General features: G+C 40.0%; 1 protein-coding gene across 1 annotated transcript in view; it reads right to left on the minus strand.

Annotated features, from left to right (window-relative positions):
* The window catches only part of IL1RAPL1 (interleukin 1 receptor accessory protein like 1), a 1773934-nt gene that overhangs the window by 51084 nt on the left and 1698890 nt on the right, over positions 1-23960 (minus strand). The gene's annotated exons all lie outside the window — the stretch shown is intronic.

Raw genomic sequence — 23960 nt, forward strand, 5'->3', positions numbered from 1 at the left:
AGTGGTCAGTTAAACCCAATGATCATTAACCTGAACTCAAAAAAGTCAACATTTACTATATTATAGAGAACTACCAGAAATATTAAAATATTAAAACTTATGTAAGCCAAAGGAAAAGTATGAAGTACAACTCTGAAATGTGTTCACATTCCCCACACTCCTTTTAAAGTCCATGGGAATAAAGGGGCTAATTAGAATTCTTGAGACAAGAGAGGACGTCTGCACAGGACATAAGACAGCTATGGATTTCTGACATGATTAATATGTTTTGTTTTGCACTTACTAAACCTATATAACACAATATTTGCAGTTGTATACTGAACAGATAAAAAAGGAAAAAATAAGAAAAGTTTATTGTTAAGGTATTCATGCACTTTAACTGTGCCCAAGAAGTTTACTTTTTACTGTTCTACTTGCTATATACAGTATTAGACTGAAGTGTGAGGATCTTGCTGCTTCTGCTTAATTCATTTTGTAGATCTGCACTATTTCCACTAAACCTCTCCTGTTACTGCTCTTTGACTACTTCTCCACCAGTCATCAGGTCACCATTAACCAGGGGTCTAACACTGACAAGAGAAAGGAAAGTCCTGATTCTATCAAGAGGCATGGTAAATCAGTCCTGGGGAATATATTAGTTGAAAGAAACCCACATGCAAAGGATCCACCCCTTTACCCTCTGTCTGCCTTTCTGCGCACATTTTCCAGAGTTCAAATCTTCTTTTAACCACTTGCCTACTGGGCATTTTACCCCCTTCCTGCCCAGGCCAAATTTAAGCTTTCAGAGCTGTCGCACTTTGAATGACAATTTCGCAGTCATGCAACACTATACCCAAAACAAAATTTTTATCATTTTTATTGAGACACTAAAAACTGAACTAAAAAGACTGAAAATTAAAAAAAAAAGTTTTTTCTTAGTTTCTGTTATAAAATTTTGCAAATAAGTAATTTTTCTCCTTCACTGATGTGCGCAAATGATGCTGCAGTGATGGGCACTGATAGGCTGCACTGATGGGCATTGATAGATGGCACTGATCAAGAGGCACTGATAGGTGGCACTGATGGGCATCGACAGGCATCACTGGTGGGCCTTGACAATCATCACTGATAGGCACTGAAATGTGGCACTGATATATGGCACTGATAGGCGGCACTGCCCTGTTAGGGAGATTCTCCTTCTCCATTTGTCATGTTACCATTATTAGTGAAAGTAAAAGTAAAATAAAACCCCAAATTTTGGGTTTTCCCCAGAAAAGTAATGAAGGGAGAATCTTCCATTGGGAACACTAGTTCTGCTGACCTATGGCAGTTTTTCTTTATTTTGCTGGTGTTTTCTTTCCCTGTACTACATTGCCTATAGATTCTTTGCATGTACACACAGCAAAGCCACTCCAGGTGAGTAGCATGAATCACCCACTGACCATTAGAGTGAAGGTGCACGCACAGCTCATCTGTGAAACTGCAAGGTAAAGAAAGTATAGTTATGAATAAGCGCTAGTTTTTAGCGTGAAACATGTTAACCTTTTTGTCCTTGGCACTGTCTGTGATATGGATTTTACTTAGAACAAATAAAGATTGAAGAGTGCAGTGGATTCCGGATTTTCTTTACCTTGCAGTTATTCTTTGCAGGTACTGTACTTCTCATGGATGAGAGCACCCTTCACCAGAATCTGAACATTTAGGTTTAGTGTAGCCACTACTGCAGAATGTGCCAGCACATCATTTCTTGTAGTCCAGTTTAGGACTGCCCAGGAAGAAGTGATGATGCTTACTCAATTCAGCAGCAGCAAGAAGTGTCCATAGATATAACTCGTTTGTATCATTTATTTTAAAGAAAGACACTAAATGGGATTCAACTACATGGCAATACATTACAGCAACATATTTATGTTTATTTTTCACATTAAATATACTTTAAAAATCATATCTTTATACAGGTTTTACAGGTGATGTAAATGAGGGACGTGTATGCAGGGAAGAAGGACATCAGGATCTGTTTCCAAAAGAGGGACAGTCCTAAATTGGGGTAGAGATCCAGTCAGTAAATTCTTTTTCAGATGGGATCAGAATATCATGATTGTGCTATGACTCCCATGTTACTGTACATCACAGCCCCAACCCTCCTTTCTTTACATGGGTGTCCTCAGTCTCCTCTTCACATCACCGGCCTCCTTAGCATTACAGCACAGTCCACTTTACATCAATGTCCTATCCTTCACATCACAGTCCACCTACATCATTTTCACCCATCACATCACAGTCCTCCCTTCATATCAGCCCTCTTTGGATCAATTCTTCCTTCTCACCACAGCCCCTCTTCACGCTCCTACCTTGCAGGGCAGACAGTTTGAGGGACAGTAGATCAGGACAGAGGGCAGGAGCTTCCTGACTTTTCATATTACCAAGTACTTGCCAACTTCAAAAGTTGGAAGCTCCTGCCCTCTGTCCAGACCTGCCATGCCTCCTACCCTGTTCCCTGCTGTTAAGATGACATCGGCGGTGGGGAAGGGTAAGGGTTAGAGGGAAAGGGCACCTGGGCTGCTAAGTGGCATGACTGTGGTGGACCAGATAGGACTAATATTTGGTCTGGATCCTGACTGCTGTCCATCATTTAATGATGCCTATTCTAAATGGGAGCTATGCCCAAACTTTGCTACTTATCCTTTTCCTATAATTTAAAAACAAATTTAGTGGAGAACTGCTTTTTTTCAATATTTGGGATCTTCAGCAAGAGAGCTGCACATGTACCACTCTCTCATTCCAAAATCATAATTTTGAGATATTGGTAGTACAAAAAAATCCTTTGTTCATTAGCTACAGGCTAGTGCTTTCAACAGATGCCCTTTTATGGGACTCCTGTTGAAGCACAGCCTGATGATAAATGGAAAAAGAACATGTATTTCAAGTGCAAGAAATCCCAGCACAGTTCTCTTCCTGTTTGAAAATCAGTCAATGTGCTAGGTGGCCTAGGCTGGCATCAGTGGGAGATGAGTTTTTAGTTTATTTCTAACTAAAAATATTTATATCTAGAAGACTGGTCATAGATCAAGCTGGTTTTCACTTTATATATTCTCTGTCTGCAAATCAGACTAATCTGGGACTTAAACCCAGCAGTTTATGCATCTCCAGTCTTTACACGATATACAATAGCATAGTCAAATCATGCCCTGTAATAATGGATGATAGTGCTGCCAGACTCTTCTCATCTCTAGAGATTGCCCACTACACCACTGAAAAAAATGCAGCATGAAATTCCAGCATATTTTGCATTAAAAGGATAAATAAGTTGCTATAATAAAGTGTTTGTATATTGCAGAATTATTATTATTATTATTATTCACAAATTGAAAGCTGTGGTACCCATCTTATTTTTGGGCTATACATAGCCCTTATGAAACTGTTTTCATAAAGCTGATCATGAACTACATGCTTGAAAATGTACTTATGTCACTTTTATAAACAGTATAGTACATCGATTTACTGCTATTTTATTCAGGTTATACCGATATGGACTCTGCAAAAACCATTCAAGCATAGTACATTTGCTATAAGTGAAGAGCACTTAAACTGTCTAAGAAATACAGCTTTTCAAGGGGCCAACCAATGCCTGACATTCAGAAAGAATCAATGAACCCTGTAGAAAAAAAACATTTTCAAGGCAATGCAAGAGCACCGCCAATGAAAGAGATTTTGAAATTCTTCAAATTTATCCCTTGAATAAAAATATATAATTACACAAGACAGCTTATTTAAAAAGATAGACTAAAGGATGCCAGGTTTTAAAAAGGGACAGTAAAACATTTAAACCTGTGACAAGCAGTCACAGACCAGTTACACATGATCTGTCTTAGTAGTTGTACTTTGTTTTGACAAACTAGATTTTGCTGGACTATGTTCAAACCTTTCACTGTATAGCAAAAATGAATGAAGAAATGTCCCACAAACGTTTCATGACCTGTTATAAAATTACCTCCTAATTAAGTAGAAAGCTGAGGTCTTACCTGTTGTTGGCAAATCATTTAATATTTTTTTTATTACGTTTGTAATTTCTAGGACCAGAACAAGTAGGGAGCCGGAGCAGCAGCCCTGGGTGCAAGGTTTTCAGGTGAGATGAAACTGCCCCTAACATACAGTGGCTGTCAGTAGATGTGCTGCAGAGGACTGAGGGAAGACTGTATCTGCTCTGCCTCCCAGTCTCTATTATGACATGATGGAAACCTGCCAAAGAGAGATGGCTTGCCAGGTACATTTCATTTGTGTTTTAACCAGACCGGACACTTTTACCCCCTTCCTGACCAGGGCAATTTTCAGCTTTCAGAGCTATCACGCTTTGAATGACAATTGCGCGGTCATGCAACACTGTACCCAAATGAATTTTTTACCATTTTTTTGAGACAGATAAAGATTTATTTTGGTGGTATTTATTCACTGCTGGGATTTTAATTTTTTTTTGCTATGTAAATGAAAAAGTTCAACAATTTTGAAAAAAAGTGTTTTTTTTATAAAATTTTGCAAATAAATAATATTTCATCATAAATCTTTGCCAAAATTTATTCCGTTATCTTTTTAGTAAAAAAAAAATCCAAATTAGTCTATAACCAAAAATTATAATTTTTAAAAAAAAATTTTTACATTTTTATTTTATTTTTTTATATTATTATTTTTTATTTTATTTTATTTTTTTACATACTGTTACCCGAGCAGTACAGTGTCACCATGGTGACACTGTACTACTTGTGGGGGGTGATGAAGATTTTTTTTTTTTTTTTACACATTGCTTTTACACCCATATAGGATGTAAAAGCAATCATTTCTCTTTCTCTCTGTGTGCATTCTTGCACTCATTGAGAAGTACTGAGTGAGCTGTGATTGGTCACAGCTTGTCACATGGTACAAGCCTGTTGTGAATAGGCTTGTACCATGTGACCTCTGTGATCATTCACAGATTTCACACGTAGTAAGCAATGATGTCACAAGTGACATCTTGCTTACTACTTTGCATGTGATCACTGATTGGCCAATCAGTGATCACATGATCGGGACCTCGAACAGAGGTCCTGTCCGACGATCGGTGTTTCACTGTGTCCGGAGGACACAGCGGGCACCGGATCGCGGTGCTGCGCGCTCCCAGGGAGCACGCACAAGCAGGGTGCGGGGATGCCATTTATAAACGGCCACCCGACCCTGCACTGCCACCATCCGGCCGTTTATATGCAACGGCCGGTCGGGAAGTGGTTAAGGTTACACAGTATTTATGTATGTGAGTGTTGTGTGAGTGTACGCTTATATAGCTGAATGTACAGTATATTTGTGTGTGTATGTATGAGAGTGTGTGGATGTTTGTTTGTGCGTGTGTATGTATGGTAGTGTGTATGTGGGAATGTATGTGAGTTTATATGTATGTGAGTGTATATGTATGTACAGTATATGAGTGTATGTATGTGAGTATATTTATGTATATACAGTATGTAAGTGTATGTATATGCATTTTTGTATATATGTGTGTGTATGTATGTTGTCAAATGCCTCATAGGAGGTACTGCTTTACTATGAATGAATCAATGGGTGTAATGATTTTCTGTGCAATAGTGTGTATACATTCCTGACCTCTGCACTATGTATGCTACTGACTCCTACACTCTGTTTACTGAGCTGTACATTACGTTTCCTCCTAAACCCTGCATTATGGCTATAATGTATATTGCTGACCCATGCACACTGTACATAACTTTTACTCTCGACCTCTGCACTCTATATATTACTTTTAATCCTGGGCTTTGCACTCTGCACATTACTTTTACCTCTGACCCCCGCACTATGTTGGTTACACACTTCTGACCCCTGCTTTTCTACATTAATTACTTCTGACTCCTTCACTCTGTACATTACTTACTCCTGCACTCTTAGTGTTGTGCACTCCTGATCCCTTCACTTTATATGTTACTTACTCCTAACCCTTGCATTTCGCGTTATGCAATTCTGACCCCTGCACCCCATAAGGTACATACTTCTGACCCCTGCACCCCATAAGGTACACACTTCTGACCCCTGCACCCTGTATGTGGGTTTGGTGATTGATCATGCACAATGGAAATTAAAAAGACAATTGGGCCTAAACATCACAGAAAAGGGGGCACAGTTTGACATCTTTGCTCCAGGCTTTAGATGACCTTGTCCAGGCAGTATTCAGTATGTATGAAGGCAAAGATAAAGATCTTTCAGCATAATATAAATGCAGGTCATATATAAGCTTGTGGAAGAGATTTTTTTCATTTAGTTTATGCAGCAGTACATTTTGTTTTGAAAATCAGAAATTATATTTAAAAGGAAAACATAATGTGTTTTCAATGAGTGTGCATTTTGAATTATTAATGCAGTATTTACCTTAAAGTGACTTTCACAATTTTGCATGCTTGCTCTTTTACATTTTTGTTATTGTACTAATATATGTGATATTCAGACTTTCTGCTAGTGCAACATTTCTCACACAGGGTTCCTCCAGAAGTTACTAGGGGCTCCTTATAAAGTAAGCATTGGGGAGTTTATTTGTCAATTGGCAATGGCTGCAAACTCAGTCAGGTAAGTAACCATTGACGCCAATGATTTTTTTGTAACTAAACATTCTTCAAAATGACCACCAATGTATGGCCATTGGCCACTGCACTCACTGTAAAGTACATGATTCCCACTGACAAATGTAATAGACATATGACAGCACCACACAATTGTCCAAAAGTACAAAGTAATGAGTCAACACATTTGGACCCCCCAACACACACACACACACACACACATCAAGGGTTAAGAATTCTGCCTGTGTATAAATGGACTCAGGTGAGCAGATACCAAATAAAACTTCACTGTGATTTACTGCTTTTAAAATTTCAGGAGGACAGGTTATGCCAGTGTTAGATAATGCAGCAAAAAGTGTTTGATTTTGTCATTAAATTGCATTGGACTTTTCAGTGTCTCTTTTCTGCCCAATTTTGTTAAAATTTATGACTTACTGAAAATAATTTGTTGTACAGAGCAGGGATGTCTTAAAATGATCCACTCTGGATTTCTAATATGCTAAGCACACTCCATTACTTCCATGATTAAGGGCTCGTTCACATCATGGTGCAGAGACGTCAGTTTTTTTCAAATCAGTTGTTTTCTATGTGTTCTGTTCACACCACAACACTAGCATCATGTGCAGATTTTTTCTGCGCAGGAATTTGCAAGATATATAAAACTCATTGAAACATGCGTGAAAACCGATGTAAACTGATGCCTCTGCAGGTGAAATCTGCATGTCAGTTTCCATCAGTGTTTATGCATGTATGGTGTGAGCAAACCATAAGTCTACAACTTGCTGATTATACTATCTTTTCCTCAGTTGGGCAAGTCATAGACTAGCACATAGAAAGAGCAGCAAAGCAGAACCATTGCACAGCGCTACAACTTTGTACCAAATCTATGTATGTAATGAGATATTAGGGCAGCTTCCTTGCATATACAATATATATTTAGAAATTGTACATATAAGGTTTTCAATATATTGTCAAATATTGAAATGTGTATTAACAGTATATCTATTTGATCTCTTTTGCATGCATTTCAAAAACATTGAAATTATCATACATTTCCTCTTACCAATAGCTAAGGAACACTTTATTACACAAGAAAATGTTTGTTTGCATGTTTTTAATACAACCTAGAACTAAGAATAAAAGTGAAAAATCAAATGAACTACTGTTGATTTATTAGAACTTTAGTATGTATGGTAGCAAAGCTTTTAAGTAATAATCTAGTTACAATACCCCAAAAAAATTGCAAAATTAAAAGCCACAAGAAGCCAGATCACAAACATAACCCAATGTAAATGTACTGTCAAGGAAAAAAAACAAAAACAAAACCTTCCAACTTTTCAGTTGCCACCTACATGAATTAGTTACTGAGTGTTTCTAATACTTGTCGGGTAGCACCACTGCAGATTAAGGGAAATATTGATTCCAAGTAAAGCACTAGATTGTTTTCTGAATTAATTGCTTCAATTTAAACTAGATTTTCTACAGTCATTTTGACCAATAGTTACATTTTTTCCTTATCAGTATGACTGTCTCCTGCATTAAGGCTAAAGTGATAGCTAATTACAATAAAGTGCATGTGCTTTCACAAAAAAATTGAGTGATATGATCAGTAATAAATGTGTTCTTTTTGAACTAATCCAACTTTAATTATCTCGAGCACTTCAGGAATGTATCTCTGATCTGCACCTGGTTTCAAATTGTTATAAACCCTTCTTGCAACATAAGGTGCAGTTTCGTTCTCTTAAATGCTGACACCTAAGGATGAACAGAACAGGGCTCTTAACATAAAAAATGCCTTTAGCATCAAATAATTATTTTCTAAAAATACACTGTGGTTTATTTTTACATTTTTTGGCAAAAATAATAAAGAATCTAATGACAAAGGGATAGCTGCTTTAAAGAAATTCTACTGTCCTATTCTTTTCTTTTAGTTCCTATTAGATATAGGGATATTCTACAGAAATATAGAAGCATATTTCCAAAATTGTCCTTGTATGCTGCACACTCCCTAATTAATAACCCAGAGATTGTTTTATTACGTGAATGCTTGCATGAGAGTATATTGATGAAGGTGTGACTAGTAGCACAACAAGCCTGATGTGAATAATCAGTGAATGTATGAAGAATTCATTGATTTGGTAATCCTATTCCTATAACATAATTTACCGCAATAGAGTAAAGAAAGGCAGATAAGGCAACTCCATCCAATATGAGTGGTGTTTATAAATAAGGTGAATGGCAACCAGCAGGAAGAGCAACAAACTGACAACTGAAAAGGAAAACATGTGGACAGATTTTGATAAGCATCGGAGGCATGGGTTATGGTAATGGAATTTTTTAACAAATTAGTAAGTTGGTGAGGCATCTCTTTATTAAGTGTTCTTGCAAGAACACTTATTGTTATCTCACAAATATATTCTTATTCTTATTATAGCTAAATTTACCACGCTAACTCCTCCCACAGTTTTTACACTACAAAGACAAGTAATATATCAAAACATGCGGATTGTTCCCGATTGGATTGCTATTACTTTGTGGAATGTTTTGCAGAACAGTTCACGAAATATCACGGTTTTTGTTGTGAAATTTTCCCATAGGAATAAATGGCGCAACTAGAGTGGGAGCTGACAAAGCTAGAGTGTGAAAGGAAAAATCAGAACATGATTTGTAAACTGCCATCACTCAAATCTACACAAATCTTATATCAAAACATTCAGCTATCCCTGCTGCCACTAAAAATGTTCACGGCTAAGGCATAGTCCTGATAGTTTTCACAATATAACCATTTGTTTGCAACTCACGCTGCCCATTGACTTTCATTGAAACTTCACTCACAGCCACCTGAAATTTGAAGGGGCATTTCTAAACTGCGACTGTGCCTTCATTTTTAATATTTCAGAGACATACTATACATCAAAACGTAGGTCTGGGTCTGATTCTCACAATATAAAGCTTTTCACTGTAGGATTTATAGTTTTAAAGCTACAACCATTTGAAGATGGCAACCGCCAGTGAAGTTAGCAAGTTGGAGCAGTGTGTTTATAAAAGCTCCTCTCAGCTTGCTGTGAGTGAGTGAGTGAGTGAGTTGCCATAGCAACCGAAGATGAGTCAGCAGGAAGCAGCAGAGTGACCAAGGCTAGACTGTTAGCTGCAAAATAAAAGTTGAAATGCAATTCTCACTCTATCAGGCTTGCCATGTGCACTTTTTACATTTGATCAATCACTTGGTTAGGGTTGGATGCAAGAACACTTCACACAATTTCCCCAGAAATTGTACCTTTTCTAGTTTAAAATGTATTTTAAAAAATCAGATTAGTTTGAATGTGTATGTGTAGAGCCAACTTTCTATGACTGGAACCTTTGGTGCTCAAAACAATATCTTCCTTAACCTTTCTGGTAATAGGCACAGGCCTATTATGCCTAATAGTAAACTCGATACTAGGTGATGTATTCAATAATCCTCTTTAGCTGTTTGGTAAGGCAGATGGTAGCAGATGGCATTGTCCCACAGGTGCTCAATAGTCTGGAATTTTAAACATGCCTTCTGCCAACTGTGCTGCCTCTGCCTGCAGTGTTTCAAGCATGGTAAATGTCATTTAGGTACCACATGCATGAAGAGACACATGATTAGTCACCACTGTCAGTCACCCTGTGGGAGAAGCACATGAAAGATATTGGCTGGAAGCAAAATGTTTGCACACTTCTCCTCCATGCTCCTCCCTTTTCTCCTCTCCCCCACTCGAAAAGACTCTTCATTTGCATCTATTGCAACATGTGAAGCCTTATGTGATAGATATGGAAGTCTGAAAAGGGGTTTCAGAGGCTTACTTTACAGCACATAATGCAGGGAAGACAGTCACAATGTGGCAATGCAGAGTAGATTCAAGCATGAACCTTGCCATACATCTCCTAACTCCACCATGCTGTCTGCAGCAGAATCCTTGACCAAGAAGATGTATCTTTCCTAGCTGCTGGACATGAAGAAATAATTGTTACCCAACTATCCTATGTCAAGCATCTCAAAGACTGCTTGTCAGCTGGTGGAGTATGTCTCCTTCTGTGGTTTTGTGGCTTGTCCTTTACCACAGTGGCAGGTACTCAGCTGACATTTTTTCACTCCACCCCTGCCCTTCACTGTGACACCAGACCATACAGTCTGTGGAAGGGTCCACAGGGCAGAGACATTACAACTCTTTTTATTTTATTTATTACATCTTTTTAATTTTATTTATTTTATTTAATTTCCTGGCAGCTCAAGAGATGGAGCACACTGCTTGGCACATGTTCTCAATCTGGTGGTATAGAAGTTACTGGTAAGGTACATTCCAGGATGTCCTGCAGTAGGTCACAAGATTCAGCTACTGCCAGTGATCGTACCCAGTGAGTGTTTACCTGGCTGCAATTCAGTAGCAACATAAGCTGTGGCTGCACTTGTAGCAGTAGGCCATCAACGAGTATTGATGTCTGCCATGCAGCTGTGGCTGCACTTGTAGCAGTAGGCCATCAACAAGTATTGAAGTTTGCCATGCAGCTTTGACTGCACTTGTAGCAGTAGGCCATCAACGAGTATTGGGACAAGAACAGGCCATCAACGAGTGTGGGACAAGAACAGGCTTTGGATATAATGGCTTCTTTTAAAACATCAGGGGCTCCTTAATTGGGCAAATGTACCATTTTAACACCATTAAAGTCATCAAAAATGGAGGAAGCAGGGATCGGCAACTTTTGTTTTCCTGCTGGATCACACAATGCTTGTTGTCAACCAGGCAATAGCCGCACAATAGCGTTTGTGTTTCAGGGCCTAAGATATTTTTCACAGCTGACTCCATTCCTGTGAGGTAGCAGCAGGCAGAGAAGGAGGAGGGTTGGGATGACAGGGGTGAGGAGCAGGACATTGGGCATGCTTCCCTAACACCAGGAGTTGTATATGGCTGGGGTGAAATTATTAAGGACACAGTTTTCCTCAGAAACACTGAGGACTCAGGGTGCTCTTTCACAAACAATTTGTGGTAAATGGGCTCATTCATAATGCAGTGCCTACACACGGACTCCAGAATTTGGACCAAGAAAGAATAGGCCCATTACTAGTTTGCCACCCTTCTGGATCCTGGATTCAAGTAAAAAATTACAGATTTCATGGTGCCATCCTAGAAAGAGCAAAAAATCCACCACATGAAAGTTGTGATTTAAAAGAATATCTTGGCTGCCTTTTCAGAAAGTGTAAGGATTCCATTTTTAATGTGCCTCATATTCTCAAGTCACTGAAAGAAGGAGATGAGGAGACAATAGCTGCCTTGGCAATACTTTAAAGTTGTTCTTTAAACATCATCAGTTGCATTGCAGCAGTCACAGAAATCACATAAACCATATGAGCTTGGATTACCTTGGTTCCATTAACCAGGGTGGATGTAGACAACCTTAGAAACTAGACCCATGGATTTTTAGAAACCCAGGCTTGACCACTGGTTGGAGCTTGCCCATACATGATAAAGCTGCTGACTTGTGCTGTCAGAAAAGGCAAACAGTGCAGCAGGTAGTTTTGTGAGAGCTAAATTAATCTGCCTGCCACCTGTCTCTGTTGACCAGTTCAGTTTTATAAAAATGAACTAGTCCTGGATAAGCAATGGGTACTGTGACAAACCCAACCGGGACAAGGGCTTTTAGAGGTGACTGCAGGCTAGACTCTTGCCTACTGACCATGGTCCTGGCATCTGAAGGGGCTCTATCCTTTGGGAGGAGGTGTCCCTGGAGGGGAATTTTGGAGTAGTTTATTTTAGATTCAAGTCCATGCCTCCTCAAATCACATAGACTCTGAGAACCGGAGGACCAGTATACAGATTTGGGGTCTCTGTGATCAAACCAACATTGCATTGACTGCTTCAACCCCCCCCCCCCTTCCTAGACTCAGAGACTCTAAGAAGATGTTGATATAATCAGCTCAAAACAACCTGATGCTGAGGACTCTTGCCTAATGTGTCTATTAAGGTGTTATGTATTTACTGTCTTCCTACCATTGTGTGCCTCCTAGGTGTGCATTCCCATTGTTAATTTAGTTAATTAAGTCACCTATTGTTTCTGTCTGTTAGATCTCCAGGAAATGTGATTAGTAGTGTATCCACTTTACCTTGTTAACAGACCATTGTGGGATGTTAATCCTATTCCTAATGTATAATTTGTTTTATTTTTCATGTGGGGACTGCACCTATTTCTGAAGTGTAAAAATTGGTATTTCCATTCAGTAAAGTAGTTCAATGCCCAGCTATAATACCTTGGTTCTGTGTCCTAGAGGCTAGGAAGAAGCTCTCTGATGGAATCACCCAATATGGGTGATAGGCAGTCTGTTACAGGTACCAAACCCTGCAGCTGATATCAACACTTTTTTTTCTTGGTATATGGCTATAAAAAACAGTATTATAATATACAGCCCTGGTGCCCAACCTGCAATCTGAGAGCCACATGAAGCCCTTTGGCATTTTTGTGTGGTACTTGGGGCCTCTGCAGACATAATCTGTGTTTTCCTATTGCATTGTCATAGTAGTAATATCTAGCATCCTTATATAAAATGTCTACAGTCTATGCGTGTCTCCTGAAGCATATCCACAGTCTCCTACGACTTCTTTAGCATAGCCAAAGTCTGTGACCATCTCTTATATCATGTCCACAATCTCTGACCATCTCCTGTATTATTTACATAATCTCTGACCTCTCTTGTATCATGCACATGTACTGTTGTGTTTCTGCTAGTGATGCAGGGGGCAACACTTAAGGAAAAAGAAAATTTGCTGCCATACAACCTCACTACTGTTGCTGGCCTGCTGACGTTATCTGACCATGGCTATATTTGTGTTAGAATATTAATGTTGGTGTTTTGATGTCTTTAAATGTCTAATTGCTGACTAGATTATCTTGAAGGGACATCTCCCTTGGTAGTGGCAGTGTTGCCACCTTAAGAAAACAGAAAAAAAAATTACCTATTAAAGACATTTTAATAAACACCTGCATTCAGTACACTTTCCTGTGTACTGTGGTTCAATATTTCAACCACTACAAGTCATACTAGGGATGCAGAGGGTTTGTGGTTGCAGCTCCTGAAAGTGTGATAGATGCAGAATATTCTTTTCAGTAGTAGCTCTTCAAGAGAGTGAAGACTGATGGTGACAGGATGGGAAAGGTAGCATGAAAAGTCAGAAAGTTACGGGGATAATTTTTTAATAATTTCTTTAGGTAGCAACAGAGTTGCCTTAAAAAAAGATACACAGATTTTCAAAGGAACAGTAAAGAAGGAACAGTACATTTTTAATGAGTAATTTACAAATAGAATAGAATAATCATTAGCAATGTTTTTCCTTCATTGAGAGTTGTACTAAGAGGGAGAGGTTGCTAATGGAGCTGCTGCCATGGATACCCTTTTAGTATCTATAGAATTTCTTTTCCTAGCAACCAGTTTGTCTCAGCATGACTGATTTCAGATGTAAAGCCTGTGATGAATTTTCATATTTTATTTTTAAACCAAACAGCCCTTAGACACTAATACTGGACAGCGCATTCTGTCAAATGCAGCAGATTTTCATTAAATTACAAACCTTTCTTGTGCTTTTTGTGCAATAGTTCTGCAACTCAAATAATAGATAAACATGCATTTTTTAAGTATATAACAAAGAAAACATCACCATATAATTCCATATTTTTTTGCGCAAATACTACACTTTTTCTCAGCGTTTTCTGATTTGTGGACAATTATGGGTTTATCAAGCTAATTCTGTGAGCAGTAAGATAAAAATAGTACAGCTGATGTATATTTGAACAAAGGAAACATTTAAAAAAAGATTGTTTCCATGGAGATTAAAAAAAGAAAAACATCCAGTGGTATGGTACCACTTTCCTGCAAGCTGATATAATGAAATTACATAGTATTTGCAGCTGTCATTGTTAATTTTTCAACTCAATGAAGTAGTTGTCAGAATCGAGAGAACATGGAATGTTCATTACAGCATTACACTTGTAGAACAACGAGGTACAGTGAGGTCACTTTACAAGAACAGATATTATTCAACACAAAGTAATATATCTGAAAGCGGGCTGCACAGTACAGGTATTTATTACTTTATTTTCTATTGTTTTCTTTTGAGGTGATTTGTCATACAAATATTCTACTATAAAACATGGAACAAAATGAAACAGAGACCAAATAATAACCTTATCTAAACAAGCAGCAGCTTTCAGCAGCCTAATTGAATTGACAATCGAAAGCTGGATTTTGTAGATTCCTCATTTTCGTAGCATGGAAATAAAAATGGGACACTTGTAACCAAATTGTATGATCAATTTGTGATGTCTCTGATGAATGAAAAAAAAAAAAAACACTTTTCAAGATGCCCGTACTGGATAAGAAATATAAGAAATACAGTGGAGCCATTAGGTAGGACATGGAATCCTTAATAGAATGGAATGGAATCCTGGTAAAACATTCTTAAAATCAATGGGGCTCATTTATGGAAAGGGAGTGGATTTAGCTATTCACAGGACATCACAGTGTTTACTCCACAGTACACCTGCATTTTTTGAGTAATTCATAAAATGTTGGCCATGCTGTATTGTTAGCGGTGCCCTAACTTCACTTTGCATAACACTGCAGAGAACATTATGAGACTGGTGAAGAGACCAGTCCCATTACTTTTTTCCCCATTATTTCATTGCTACAAACTATGAAGCAAGCAAAGCAGTGAATAGTGATGTACTTATTATGTGCTTTTTTTAAGTAGTGGCGTAGCAATTGGTAGGCACTACAACTGCTTTTTATGTGGGCACCCAGTTGTAAAATCTATTTCAATTCCAGTATATCTTTTGGTCTGTTTGTGGTGATTGATTCTCACCTCCTCTTGCACTTCTTTTATGACTCTGGCCTGTGTCTGTGGCTGGTCTGTCTTTGAGAACCCCCCCCCCCCCCAATTCATGTGATCCTTATCAGTTCCTAATTGGGGCAGAGAAGAGTTGCTCATTTGACCATCTCCCTATAAATTTAGACCAGCTCATGGGGGATGTCACAGACGGAGGGCACAGTCACAGATGGGCTGCAGTTTTCTGCATGAGTGTGTTTGATGCTGGAGTGTGAAGATGCAGTTGAACACAGCAATTTAACTAAAGCAGGATAACCCAAGTAGCAGGAAGATACAACAAAGAACTCTACTGCACACTGGATGGACTGCAAGCAAACACCCTGGGAAACATTTCCTACAAGTCTGAGTCCCACTCCATATACCTTTTAATATGCCACTTCTATTCCTCCTTTTCATATTACTATCCTGTGTTCCCAAAATCTCATCTCTTTACCCCTCTACTCCAACTCGAAGCTTCTACATCTCATCCTCACTGCTACCATCTCCCTACTACTGCTCTCATCACCTCCTGCTGATACTTTACTCACCTGCTGACCCAAACACCAGGACTGGAAGGCATGTACACTTGTATACATCCCGCTCCCATCTTACTTTCCTCACCCTCCTTCTTCTCCTAACTTCCAGGGATATCTCCCCAAACCCTGGTCCTCCACTATTTCACCCCAACACCAGGCACCCTCTTTCCTCCAAAAATAGCCACAATCCACTCAATTTAATATCAGTCCCTGTGCTCCCAAAAAACACTCTCCCTTTTTTATGTGCATTCTGGAATGCCCGCTCTGTCTGTAATAAGCTCACCTCTGTCCATGACCTTTTTGACTCACCCAGACCCAGTGGTCGGAAAGGAGGTGGGATTGGTTTGCTTCTATCCCCACTGAGCACCTTTCAAGTCCTCCCTAACCCTCCCTCTCTATCCTTCTCTTCTTTCGAGATTCACTGCATTTGGCTGTTTTTTCCCTTTTCTCTGAGGATTGCAGTGATCTATCAGCCTCCTGGACCGGTGTCCCACTTTATTCATGATTTCTCCACCTGGCTATCCTACTTTCTCTCCTCTGAACTACCCACTATTATTCTTGGAGATTTTAATATCCCCATTAATGTGAAAAACCCGACTACATCCCAACTCTTTAACCTAACTTCATCTTTTGCCTTAGCATAATGGACATAGTCCTCCACTCACTCTGATGGGAATACACTAGACCTTGTTTTCTCCTATTGTTGCACTCCCTACAACCTCGCAAATACCCCCTTTCCTTTCTCTGATCACAATCTCATCACCTTTACAGTGTCCTCGTCGTCAAACACCTATCCCTCCAAGCAGCAAACAATTACCCGCAGAAACCTTCACAACTTGAACCCTGCTCCTTTCCACTCTGCAACTGCACTCTTTCCTCTATGACAGAATCTCTCCCCTGTCCTGCCCTGACCTGGCCACTGTGTCTACAACAGTTTGCTTTCATCCACGCTAGACTCACTTGCTGCTCTAACAACATCAAGCATCAGGCCCCGGCCATTACAACCTTGGCAGACCAACGACACCAGAAATCTTAAGAGACATAGTCGTGCACTGGAGCGATTGTGGCATAAAACCAAATCTCACAAGCTTTCACCCTATATAAATCTAATTTCTTAACATACAATTCCTCCCTCCATGCTGCTAAACAAACCTATTTTGTCATTCTCATCAATAGCTTGTTATCCAATCCTCATAGTCTCTTCTTCACTTTTAACTCTCTATTTTCTCTATCTCCACCCAGTACCTCACTCACTGCTTATGACATTCCAAATCATTTCAAAAACAAGATTGATGCAATTCATAGGGGCATCTCCACTGCACAGACATCTATCCCACTTATAATACCTTATACTAAACCTCCTTCAACACTTTGCTCTTTTGACCTTGCTAATACTGAAGAGCTCACTAAAGTTTTCTCAGAAGCCCATCTCACCACCTGCCCTCTGGATCCTGTCCCCTCACAACTACTATGGTCACACTCTTCTTCTATCCTATGCTCCCTCAATCACATCTTCAATCTCTCCCTCTCTAATAGTGCCTTCTCCACCCCACTAAAGCATGCACACACCACTCCCATACTTTAAAAGCCCTCCCTGGACCCCACCAACCTGAAAAACTTAAGACCCATCTCCCTGCTCTCGTTTACCTCTAAACTCTTAGAATGCTTAGTCCACAATCACCTGAGCTCCCACCTCACTGACAACAACCTTCTTGACCCTTTACAGTCTGGCTTTCGTTCACTACACTCCACTGAAACTGCCCTACTAAAACTCACTAATGATCTACTAACTGCTAAAACCAATAGCCACTACTCCTTACTATTACTACTTGACCTCTCCATGGATTTTGATACTGTTGACCATCCCCTCCTCCTCAAAAAACTCCACTTTCTTGGCCTCCAAGACTCTGCTCTCTCCTGGTTCTCCTCCTACCTATCGCAGCGCTCCTTCAGCCTTACCTGTAACTCTGGCTCCTCCTCTCCACTCCATATTTCTGTAGGGGTCCCTCAAGGTTCTGTCCTTGGACCCCTACTGTTGTCCATCTACACCTACTCCCTTGGTCACTTGATAAACTCCCATGACTTTAAGTACCATCTCTATGCTGATGACACACAAATCTATCTTTCTACTCCTCACCTCACCCCTTCAGTCTCCTCTCGCATTACTAACCTACTCAGCGACATATCGGCATGGATGTCACTCCACTTCCTCAAACTCAATCTTTCCAAAACCTAGCTTTTAATATTCTCTCCAGCCCGTGCCCCTTCCCCTGATTTCTCCATCAAGATCAATAACACAACCATCAGTTCCTCCCCTCATTCCAGGGTGCTAGGTGTAATACTAGACTCCCATTTGTCCTTTCAGCCCCAAATCCAATCGCTGTCCAAATCTTGTAGGCTTCACCTCTGCAACATCTCCAAGATACGCCCGTTCTTAACCTCGGAAACTACTAAATGACTTATTCACTCCCTTGTTATCTCTCGCCTGGGCTATTGTAACGCCCTCCTCATTGGCCTACCTCATCGCAGGCTATCCCCTCTTCAGTCTATCATGAATGCTGCTACTAGACTCATCCACCTTATTAACCGTTCTGTATCTGCCACCCCTCTCTGCCAATCCCTCCACTGGCTTCTCATTGCCCAATGGATAAAATTAAAAACATTAACAATAACATATAATGCCATGTATAACTCTGCCCCAAATTACATCACCAATCTTGTCTCCAAATATCACCCACACTGTACTCTCCGCTCCTCTCTCGACCTCCTGCTCTCTAGCTCCCTTGTCTCCTCCTCCCATGCTGGTCTCCAGCACTTCTCCAGAGCTTCCCCCATCCTCTGGAACTCTCTACCCCAATTTATCAGACTGTTGCCTACTCTGCTCACTTTTAGGCAATCTCTTCAGGGAAGCCTATCCTGCTCTCAGCTAATAATGGAATCTTCTACTCCTCCTACCCATCCCCCACAGTTACTACCTTTTGTACCACTAGTCCCTCCTTCCTAGATTGTAAGCTCCAAGGAGCAGAGCCCTCCTAATCCACTTGTATTGAACTGTATTGTTGCTGTATTGTCTCCAGTTATATTGTAAAGCGCTGAGCAAACTGTTGGCACTATATAAATCTTGTAGAATATTAATAATAATAATAATTCTAACGACCAATTCTTGCTTCTGAACATTTGCACTGTAAAGGCTGTGCAGTGTTGAGCAGAGGTGCACTGCAAAGATTTCTGGATTGAAGAGAATGGTAAGTATTTAAGCAGATGAGCTGCACTTTGGGGGGATTGTTTGAAAGACAACTAAATTAGGGACTATCGACATGGCCATTCATGGTAGTACACCATAATCCAGTGTATTACTGCCATGGGAAAAGCCAGGTGTTTACATTCAACTGCTGCCATTCAGTCTATATAAATCAATGACAGGCTAAGAGGCTTCACAGCTAAGTTAACAGAGACAATAATGCAACCGAAAAAAGGGTTCAAAAGTGAAAATACATAACAAAAACCTGGTTCTGTGAGTAAATGAGAAAGATGAATTTTTGGTTCTCATAAATTTTGGCTGATGTTCCTTGCTTGATATTAAAAGGAGCACTAGACTGATGATAATTCTCTATTTTCTGGTCCCTGAGAAGAGCGTGGACATAAATGACCTGACCAATGAGAAGGTCTGAGGAGTGGCTATAAATAATCCAGTACAATAATACAGTTTTCTAAATGTATTACTATTTTTAGAATACCACATGCCATGATCTAGTAAGCCACATTTTATTGTGCAGTATGAAGTTGTAATTCCAGAAATACTAAACATGATATGCCTTAGATAGGTAGGTTCCACAGGAGATGGAAGACATCTATTTTGCCTCCTGTATATGTTAGCCTAGTCATGTATGATCTTGATCCGTTCAGTATTTTCTTCCACATTCAAATATACAATTAAAAGTAATGTAACTTCATCATGTCTGATTTTATGAATTATGTGTGGATTTTGAAACTGTGAATTGAAGAAGGTGTCTTTTGCAGATCAAGTAGGATAGCTATCTGCTAGCCCTGGGTAAGACATTTTATTGCACACCATTACTCCACAGCATGATAAAACTAAAATGTTTTACAGTTTTACAATGGGCTATTCCCAATTCCCCCAATAGGAAAAGCGGATAACCTTTCTAGATGTTAATTGTTAGCAGACATTGAGATGATAAGCAAACACTGACATACAGTATTTCAATGTTCCAATCCATACCTTCTCTTAAGGCATTAAATTAGTTTTTTACAGATTTAGCCCCAATGGAAAATGTGTGCATTCCTGAGTCAGGTTCTAGGAGGGGGCTACTGGCTGTGTGGTAAGCTTGTGTTTCCTTTCTAAAAAAGGTATAGCTGATTTATGAATTTTGAAACATGTCCATGCTGGTTATCTCCTCACTCTATCCCCCTCCCGACAAATTGCAAACCTGATGTTTGTTAACATTAGAGATTAAAAGACTAGAAGGCTGCTATATCACCACTGGGAATGGGAACAGGGTAGGCTGGGATTAGATAAAGAATTTAGTACTTTGGGCGTGGGAGTGAGGATTTTGTGGATGAATTACTCCTTAGTGCCTGCAGTTACACAGATCTGTAAGGATTTTTTAGAAAGTTAATCTACTTTTTGTTAACAGAATGTGAATACTAATGTTCATGAACACTGCAGTCATAAGACATGTCCCAAAGGAGATAATGAAAACTGTCATCAGTAATGAAAAATCACTGCTGCCATAGTAAATCACATGAGTGAATCCAGGAATACTAACAAGAGCCAGGCATTGTGGCGTTTATATTCATATAAAAACACCTTTTATGGAGGTGTGCCTTTAATAGAAAAATGGAGCATAACAGGGTAAAAAATGGTAAATGTACAAGCCTATGGGTTTAAGACGCCAGGTATCCTGAAGGATGGCCCGTCCGCTCAGAGGGGAGCTGTAGAGGAGAAGAATACCTGTCAAGCAGGGACCACGTGGTTGCGATGTCCCGGTGTCCCGGGTGATGTCACTGCAATGTCAGGGAGACGGAGGGGAGGAACCCACGCTGAAGCCACAGCTTAGGAAGAGGAGGCCGGCTACCAGGATACCTGGCGTCTTAAAGCCACAGGCTTGTGCATTTACTGTATTTTACCCTGTTATGGTCCATTCTTCTATTAAAGGCACACCTCCATAAAAGGTGTTTTTATATGATTATAAAATCCACAGCGCCTGGCTTTTGTCAGGATACTAATGTTCATAGCTGGCTACATGATCTATTTAAGGGGGCTGTTGCATCAAAACTGTAGGTTTGGCTTGATGCAGCAAAAATGGATAGGGGATTTCTGAAATCTAAATTTTTATTAAGTGATCCTGTATTGAGTTATAAATCAAAAAAATTAACACTTTGTAGTAAAAGCCCCTATATGAATGCCTTTCTAGAACTGCCCTGCCTTTAGATTTGGTACTGGATGCCTTCAAAATCTGTACCTAAAGACTTCTTGAGAGTCACTAGTTACAGAGAAATAAGCTGAATTAAATGATTCCAAATTGGTTGCAGGTACAGAAGGCAAATGATTGTTTACTCATTTAATGTTTTTTTAGGAATATGTAAATGTTTATGTCTGTAGTTGTACCGCAGTTACACTGTAAAGAGAATGTATATACTGTAATTAAATTCACCGTTAATATTACCTTTCTGTTAACCGATCCCCTTTCCCACTCTTTTAACTTACTGACAGTGACACTTACAGTAGTTAGTTTTTATGCTTTGCATAATTTCATGATTGCACTGTAAAGAAGGCATTGCTGAATCAAACTTCTTATTATTCTGCTTTGCACCCTGTTCTCTCTTCAATCTTCTCTTCACTGCATACCTCTCAGGGAGATGCAAGTACTCTCACTGAAAGATATCGACAGTCCAAAAGCTTATTATGAAAGTACAAAGTTACTAGCCCATCCTTTGAGATAAAGGAAAGAAAATAACAGCATTTTTTATGATTCCACAGTGAACTCCTTTATTAAGGTTGTAGGCAGTTTTATATAAAGTTTAGATTTGGGAGTTTTGGTGCAGGAGCTGCTTCAGGATTTTCTAGCCATATCCACGTATCTGCCAAGACTTATCATTAATTCAGACATAACAGGAGCAGACCTGGCTTTCATTTACCTGCTTCCGCGCCACCCTATAGCAGAAATACTGCTACAGGGCAGCAGGGGAGTGCAAAATCATGTATATAAACACAATTTTGCAGTTTTGGGTAAGGGGCGCGCGCCCCTTATCCGCGCCACCATTCGCAGCCTCTGCTGTCATTCACCAAGACCCGTCCGGTGATTTCTCGCAGGCACCAGGTGATTCCCTAGTATCTCCGACAGGGGATAGACCTGTGTATAAACAACACAGATCTCTCCCCTGTCAGCTCCTGCTTGCTGCTTTGTATTTCCCCACATGTTAACCCCTTCCTGCCCAGTGCTATTAGTACAGTGTCAGTGCTTTTTTTAGCACTGATCACTATATTGATGTCACTGGGGATGTCAGTAACACCAAGTCAGTTCCCCCAGTGTCAGAAAACCTGCCGCAGTCCCTCTATAAGTCGCTGATCGCCACCATTACTAGTTAAAACATTTTTTAAATAAAATTCAAGTATATATACCGTCATTTGTAAATGCTATAGCTTTCACGTAAACCAATTAATTTACACGTATTGGGTTTTTTTTTAGCAAATACATTTTGGCCTAAATTCATGACATAATTTGATTTGTAAAAATTTTTTACTGGACATGTTTAATAGCAAAAAGTAAAAAATATTGTTTTTTTCTCAAAATTTTGATCTTTTTTGTTTATAGCGCAAAAAAAAAAAAGGCAAAAAATACCACCAAAAGAAATCTCTATTTGTGGGAAAAAAGGATGTAAATTTTATTTGGATGCAGCATTGCATGACTGTGCAATTGTCAGTTAAAGTAATGCAGCGCCGTATCGCAAAAAATGGCCTGATCAGGAAGGGGGGTAAATCCTCTGAAGGGCAAATGGTTAAAGTATACTAAAGTACTGTTTCCTACAAAAGAAGATATTATAAATGTAGAAGATAATATAAATCTTTAGAAATGAGTGAATTTTCCAGCGTGGTGTGCTAGAGTAGATTTTCTCATTTTATTTTGTTATTACAAATATATATATATATATATATATATATATATATATATATACTGTATTTTCCGGCGTATAAGACGACTTTTCAACCCATGAAAATCTTCTGAAAAGTCGGGGGTCGTCTTATACGCCGGTATACGGCGAGCCGGTGTCAGGGCGGCACTCTTTCAAGGGGTGGCGCCGCCCCCCTCCTCCTCCAACGGACACTAAGTACAGGGGTGGGCAGAGGGGCTGCTGTACCTTACCTGGCTCCGGTCCCGGTCCCACGACGATCCGGCTGCTACTTCTTTCAGTTCGGCCGCTCGATGGTCGCGCGGCTGCTCGGCTCCGCCTCCTCACCAGTGATTGGGCGCCAGCACTGGAAAGGCACACAGGTGACCAATCACCGGCGAGGAGGCGGAGCCGAGCAGCCCCACAAAAATCAAGCGGCCGAACTGAAAGAAGGAGCAGCCGCTCCTCTCCCCCACTGACACTAACGATGGGGCACTATTCCTCCTCCACACTGACATCAACGATGAGGCACTGTTCCTCCCCCACTGACACCAACGATGGGGCAATATTCCTCCTCCCCACTGACACCAACGATGGGGCACTGTTCCTCTCCCACTGACACCAATGATGGGGCACTATTCCTCCTCCCCACTGACACCAATTATGGGGCACTATTCTCCCCACTGATACCAACGATGGGGCACTATTCCTCCTCCCCACTGACAGCAATGATGGGGCACTATTCTCCCCACTGATACCAATGATGGGGCACTATTCTCCCCACTGATACCAATGATGGGGCACTATTCTCCCCACTGATACCAATGATGGGGCACTATTCCTCC

Source organism: Staurois parvus, unplaced genomic scaffold, assembly GCF_062004578.1.
Source record: "Staurois parvus isolate SC_StPar_1 unplaced genomic scaffold, SC_StPar_1.0 ptg000145l, whole genome shotgun sequence".
Taxonomy (NCBI): Eukaryota; Metazoa; Chordata; class Amphibia; order Anura; family Ranidae; genus Staurois; species Staurois parvus.